This window comes from Acomys minous (assembly GCF_964271855.1).
Source record: "Acomys minous genome assembly, chromosome: 19".
Taxonomy (NCBI): domain Eukaryota; kingdom Metazoa; phylum Chordata; class Mammalia; order Rodentia; family Muridae; genus Acomys; species Acomys minous.
In genome coordinates, this window is record NC_140499.1 from 30,610,949 (window position 1) to 30,618,621 (window position 7,673).

Below are 7,673 nucleotides of genomic sequence, written 5' to 3' on the forward strand. Positions count from 1 at the left end.
AGAGAGAGAGAGAGAGAAGGGGGGGATTCTTTTTAACAAAATTCAATATCTCTTCAACACAAGAGTCTCACTACCACAAGGCCTCACATCTTTGCACACTTAATCCTCAACTGGTAGCCCTGGTTGGGAAATGTGTGAACAGCCTCATTTGAGGAAGTGAGTATATGGGCCTTGATGCTTTCTAGCCTGGCTCCACTTCCTGGATCATGCTCTGATTCCTGAGGATGACTGTGACAGGACCAACCAAACTTCTGCTCCTACCACTGTATCTGAAGAACCTCAGTGAGGTTGAATTTTAAAATAATGAACTAATCCATTTTGCAGAGGAAGTTTCATAAGAGGGGAACATCCAAGAGAGTGTAGAGAAAAGAGCTATGATTGTTAAAGTGGTCAACATGATTGAGGAAAAACTGAGGACAATAGAAAATGTGTCCTGAGAGCAAACCCCACCCATCAGAGAGAACATGCTAATTAAAAAGATAAAAGCCTAAATTGAATGGGAAGGGCAGTGGAGGTGGGGGAGTAAATATGACCAAAGTACAGTGATACAACTGACAAAAATGTCATCACCTCATTATGTTGTGTAGCTAGTAAAAATTTAATAGAAATAGCATTAAACATATTAAATATTAATCTCATATTTTAAAAAATTAATATCAAGTCCAAACTCCAGAATCCATGGTTGAAGCTAATGCCTTTCAAGATAAAAATGAAGTCACATGTTTGAACCCTAACCTAATATGTCTGGTATTCGCACAGGAAGAGATATAGAATCACACAGAGAAAAGGCCATGTGAAGACAGAGGTGAGAGCCACCTTCCCATGGAAGAGAGAGACTTGAAGAAAGCCAATGCTGATCTCAGACTTCACGGTTCAAGAACGTTAGCCATTAACATGGCTATGGGGCCAGTAATTTCCTGTTGGTTAGACCCTTGATCTGTGATATTTGATTGCGGAAGGCAAAAGAAAAACAGATTTATGACTTCATGGACATCATTTGCCTCATTTTCTAGATCATGGTTCTGAGTACCAGTCAATGAAATCTCTTATCCTACACCAGGACAGGTGCAAGAGGCCGGTAACAAGGATGCAGGCAAACTCACCAAATTTTGTGGATTTGTATGTGGAACCTCGTTTTCATCTAAACACTCAGAACCCAGTGTGTTCAGATTTTTAGTCTTTGACCTCTGACCTAATAAAAGCCAACATGTCAAAACAAAACAAACAAACAAACAAGAACCCTAAACTAAACAGATGAGTGTTTTCAAAGGGAAATATTCAGAGTGTTTTTCTTTGACGGCATTTCACAGATTTTATTGAAAGAAGGTACTTCCCATATAGACTGCCAGTCTGTTTCCTAAGGTTCCCTTTCCTTAGGATGGCAAATTGAAGGAGGGCATGCCAATTCAGGGCTAAACCTCTCTGTAGAATATGGAGATTTGCTGTAATTCAGTGTGATGACTTTGCATAGTTAACTTGATAGCTGTGACCATCGTTCTTAGAAAATCTGTGCTGGTAAACTTGACCAGGCACTGGCTCATTCTTCTGCCCTATTGGATAATTCTCTACAAGGCACAGGTAGGTTTATACAATGAATCGAGTTCAAATAGAAGTTATTACTAGAAGTTTACTGTATGTATTGTCCTTGGCTGGTGCCATAGGTTGAGAAGGACCCCTGGGTCCAGATCTGCCCGTCATAATGTTCTTCTTGTAGGTTTCTAGGACCCTCTGAATCCTTCTATTTTCCCATTCTCCCATGCTTCTCTCACCTACAGTCCCAATAGGATGTCTTCCTCTCTGTTCCACATTCCTGGTAAGTGAACACTTTCATGGGACATGCCCCTTGGGCTAGTGTTGAGATATAAGTGAGTATATACCATTTGAGTCTCTCTGCTTCTGGTGAACTCACTCATTATGATCATTTCTAGTTCAATCCACTTGTCCACAAATTTTGGGAATTCTTCGAACCCCTATCCAGACCTAGCCAATGGACAGGATAGTCTCCACACTTGAGTGGAAAGTGGGGACTGACTTTCACATGAACTTTGGTGCCCCATATTTAACCAACTCTCCTGGAAGGGGAGGCCTGGTGGCACTCAGAGGAAGGATGGCAGGCATCCAAAGGAGACTTGATACCCTATGAGCATATACAGGGGGAGGAGGTTCCCCTCAGTCACAGTCATAGGGGAGGAGAGTAGGGGGTAAGCAGGAGGGAGGGAGGAATAAAAGGATACAAGGGATGGGATAACAATGGAGATGTTATATGAATAAATTAATAAAATATTAAAAAGAAATGATTACTAGATACTGACAAATAAACCAGCTCCTGCAAATTACTGTACATTAGTTGTTTTCAGCTTAATTTTATTCAGAATAAACACTCTTAGCCTCAGCCTCCAGTTGAGAATGTGAGTTCTTTCTATCCTGGGTGCAAGAGAATAATCTAAGTGGGTTTTAAATTATTTAAAATGGTCACCTAGCTCCAATACTTTCTAAGCAACTCTTTAAATCATTGATGAGGGTATCAGGCCTGCCATCTGGGTGGTACATTATAAAGGAATATGGAAATGTGTGCTAGCTTTAATTACTTTTAAAATTGTAGACTCAGAGTTGATCTTACTGAAATCAGATCATAGTCATCTAATAACTCGAAGCAAGGAAACACATTTCTGCTTATATTTTCCCCAAATTTTAAAACTTGATCCTAGGTTATGAACACTGCCTTGATTAAAGATCTGGACCTAACTTCTGTTCCTCCACCCATGGCTCCAGCCTTAGAGGCATTTCCATCTCTGCTGCTGCAGGAAAGTCCACTCTCCTGTCACTGGAATGTTGTCTCTGTGGAGCTCAGTTCCTCCACTCACTACATGGAGCAAGAGGAAAGGCTTAGCCAAGCAGAGACAGCCGATTTCAGTGCTGTGTTGTCAGCTGGTGGAAGTGGTGTAACACACAGATTGGCTCTGGAGACTGATTTTATTGGCCAAATCTAGTACGATGCTATGATGCTATGATCCAGTTGCCAGCAAAGTCTCTACACCACTGATCAAAATGCCCAGAGATGCTCTTGAGATGTTAAGACACAAAGTCCTGGATTTCATAGTAGCACTTTCATCCATCTGTACACATCATCGGACTTTGCTCAAACCTTATTTAGTGCTTTCCAAGCTTACCTAGAAGTTGTGTGCCCAATAGGTATCATTATTGTCTTCCTTGTACCTTGCATAGCATCTACTCTAGTTCTCTCTCTCTCTCTCTCTCTCTCTCTCTCTCTCTCTCTCTCTCTCTCTCTCTCTCCCTCCCTCCCTCCCTCCCTCCCTCCCTTCCTCTCCTTCCCTCCCTCCCTCCCCTTCTTCTCTGTCTCTCTCTTCCCTCCCCATTTCTTTCTGTCTTATCTACTTATGTACTAACCTATTTATGTATATGAAATATATGAGCAAGAAACATATAAATATTCCCTTGAAGTAATTTTCCCTCTATCTTATTTTCATGAATGTTTTCCTCCTGACATACCAACTACACAGCATTTTAAAGTCCATTTTCAAAGTTAGGATGCGCAGTCCTGGATTCCGTAGTAGCACTTTCATCTGTTCACATCATTGTACTTTGCTCATATCTGCTCCCTTCTCTCCCACTGTCATCCATCTTCTTCCAGCAGACCCGCTTCTTTCACATCTTATCACATAGTATTTTGTGATAAGCTTGGTAGCTTTGGAGCTGTTGATAATGTTCTTGGCAGTGACCTGGACCTTTCCCTACCTGCTCTCCTTCTCCCATTTCCTTCTCACTTCTAGTATTTTGGCCTCTTATGGAAAACCTATTCCAGAAGTCTATGGTAAGTGATTGTATCATGGAAGTAGATTTACACTGTAGTTCAAAAACACACAGAAAACTCACAGAGTTCATTGTCCTCAATCAATTGCTTTTTAGCACAAATACATTTTAAGTTGAAGGAAATTTAGAGACATTGATTAAGAATGCATGGAAGGAAGGGAGGGAAGAAGGGAGAGAGAGAGAAAGAGAGAGTTAATTGTCACTTTTTCTTGAAATTACACCGATGTCATATTTTTGCCCTTTCTGCCATTATTTTCTTATGTTCTGCTCTACCCTCACCAGTACTGCAATTTACTGTGCCTAGAGACTGGGCTTCTTGTCTCTTTCTGGACACAGCTCTGAAAGTATGCTGTTTGTTGAATATGCTGTACAACAAGAGCTAGTCGTATCCTCTTTTGTGAGTGCCTCATTCCTGGGAATTCCCATGCTTTGTACATTAATAAACCCTCCTTTCTTAATTTGTCTTTTATGACACAGATCCCAGCTGAGAATAAGGATTGATAGCAGCAAAATTAATTTTCTTCATGTGCCACAGTCTTAGCCTCAGGAATAAATATAAGTACTTGTTTTATCACAGCAAGGAAGTCACCTTTTAAAAAACTTTTTATTTAATTAATTTATTCAGATTACAACTCAATTGTTATCCCATCATTTCTATCTTCCCGTTCATCCCTTCCTCCTGCTTTCACCTTATTCCCCTCCCCTAGGTCTATGACCAAGGAGCTATCCTCCCCCACTATATGGTCATAGGCTATCAAGTCTCATAAATCCCTTACCACTAACACCTCTATCACTTCCATCTCTAGTTTATGCTTTTGTCCAACACACCCACACTCTCTCCTTATGACTGCACATGTATGGCTATACACACAAACAAGGGGGGGGTTGTAGAATTCTAGCCTATGTGCTGCCAGGCACAGCTCTTCTAATTATCATATTCTTTGAGGCTAAGACTTCATAGCTTATTAAAATTCTTATGTGGAGTCTCTTCTTCAGAAAAAAGCCCCTCATCAGCATGAGCTACCTGCTAGCTTCATAAAAATTAGGAGCCTCTAAGTTTATTTAGAGTCTCATGAGGCCACTCTCTACCACACTGTTTCTTTGAGAACCTATGCATTTTACCAATTCCATCTAACAAAGAAAAGAGTGTTTTTATCCAAGATCTGTGTTTTGGCAGCTCTTCTTATCAATCAGATAATCATTATTTCAGTGACAAACCTTACAAAACTAAGCCCTACAAAATACTGAATTAAATTCCTGGGTTCTATGTAGTACAATGCATTTGTGACACTGCCTATGAACTATGCTCTGATGATTTATGAACTGGCAATGTATCCATCATATATCCATATACCCAGCATATAATCATGAAGGTTGCCTAGAGAAACAGAACTGATTAGATGTGCAGTGTGCAAATCAATCAAAGGAGATTAGTTATGAATATTGGTTCCCTGGCTATGGGGACTGAGATGCCCCAGGACATGCTGTCCGAAAAATGTGAGAACCTTTCTGTGGCCTTAACAGTTAAGCATACTGAAACTGGTCTGAAAACAGGAGGGCCAATGAAGCCAGTGATATAATTCATTTGGACATTGTTCATAGTTCTAGGCTGAAGGCTTGAAACTTATGGGAGAGCTATAGGGAAGTGACATAAGTCCCAGACAGACCTCAAGTGAGTTCTGGCATTCAGTGTAGGAGAAGATTGGTTTTTCAGCTCAGGAGGAGATAGCATTCTTCCTTCTTTGTATTTTAGTGCCTCTGGGTACTCAGCAGATTGGGTCACAGCAACTACTTGGGTGAAGAGACTTTTTCTTAGTCTGGCAATCCCTTTCAGAAATATCCTCACACACACACACACCACAAAGTGTCCCACCAGCTATTTGCGTAACCCTCAACACAGTCAACTTCATTCATAAAATTAATTATAATACCTCTATACTCCGATGACAAGTGCAGAAGCTAAAGCAGCTTAGCCTTTTTGTTATGTGTTTTGCCACTTAGTCAATGATCTGACTGCCAAAGATATTCAGGGTTTTCCCCAGGCATGGCATGAGTTCAAATGTTCTTACTTTTTTATTCTAATAAAATGTTATTACATTATTTCTCCAGTGAATATTCCATGAATAGAACATTATTGTATTTTCATAGAGAAATTTAGAAATGAGGTGCTTGCTGTCACTTAAGTGCATTTAGTCTGAAATCATCTGAATGACTCTGATAATTATTTTTGTTTTATGTATGTGTAAGGTTTTTTCTACAAAATTGTGTTTGTTTCTCTCTTAACCTGGCTATCATGCAAATAATTGAGACTACCTTGTATTTGTTTAAAAATAAGCTTTACAGCACAACCTTGATCAGTTTAAGTCTATTTTTAGCCCTCCTTGCTATTTTATCTTAATCCCAGCAAAATTCCCAGTGATACTTGCACTTTGTTGCTTTCCTCAGCTCTAGATCCTTCCTCCTTATCTTTCTTGGACCTCTACCTGTCATGACCTATCTAGTGGAGTTTGTGTGACAAACATGACAAACATGACCCAAGGCAATGACCTCACCCAAGGAGAGCCTCCTGGAATGGATCTGTTGTTCCAGCCAGGTGTAACTGATTACAGCCTTCTTGTTTCAGAACATTCTGCCTTTGTTTTTACTTTTTATCAAAACTTTTCAAACCTAATTGTGTTGCTAGGAGACACCCTAACTTGGGACTGCAGCCAAGGGCCATCCAGGTTCCACTCCACTTGTGAAAACAAACATGGCTAAAAATTAATCACCAGTTAACAGTTTAGATTAAGACTTACAAATAAAGTGTTTAAAAAAGCTCCAGATAGTGACAAAAGAGCTAAAACAAAAACAACAACAACAAAAACCCTCTCTTGACTCACAGATGTTTGACATAATGAGAGAACATTGACCTTTGATAAAGAGGGCACATGCGTACTGATACCAGTCTTATGCCTTAAAAATAATCATTCAAGGTTGATGACAACATTATTACTCTGCATCCTGTATTTTAAATTGTATGAAAAAAATGTAACCACAGCAACACACACCCGCATTTCAAAAATGTGTATAAAAACCTAACTTACTTGTCTACAAAATACAGTCAGATTCAAACACTACCCCTGGTTGTCTCTGTTTGTCACTCACCTATCTTTTTCCACTGACGCTTCGAGGACCTCCATTCCCAAGGACTTATACCTGACTGAGACAGTCTGTAACATCTACCATGGCTGAATCTCATATTTCTTCTAATTACTCCTCCCCTGGCTGACAGGAAGTCCAGACATATTCTCTCCTCTGCTCATCGATTGACTGTAAGTTGCTTTGTTGGCATAATCGAACAGCAGAGTTTATACAACATTTAGAGAGGAAATTCCAGAACAAGGCTTGCAACCATATATGGGGGTAGAGAAATCAGCATTTGAACTACACAATAACCTTATGCCAAAATACATGTATATATAGTCTGTTTGTATATTTTTCTGCTTTAGAAAATATTACTATGTGATCCAAATTGGTCTAGAATTTGTCAATTTGTGATCCTTCTGCCCATACCTCCTAAATGCTTGGATTACAGATGTACACCACCATGCCTGACTTTCCAGTGATTCATTCATTTATCTTCATTTATCTGCCTCCTCCGTCCGTGTGTGTGTGTGTGTGTGTGTGTGTGTGTGTGTGTGTGTGTGTGTGTGTGTGTAAAAAGCCATGGATTTTTCTAATATAATGAAATAATAAAACTAAGATCCAAAGTTAGTGTGATGATCATTCAGAGACAGGAAAATTGCTTTGCTACCAGGTACTCTGAATCTCAAGAGACCTACTTGATGTATTTGTTTTGTTGT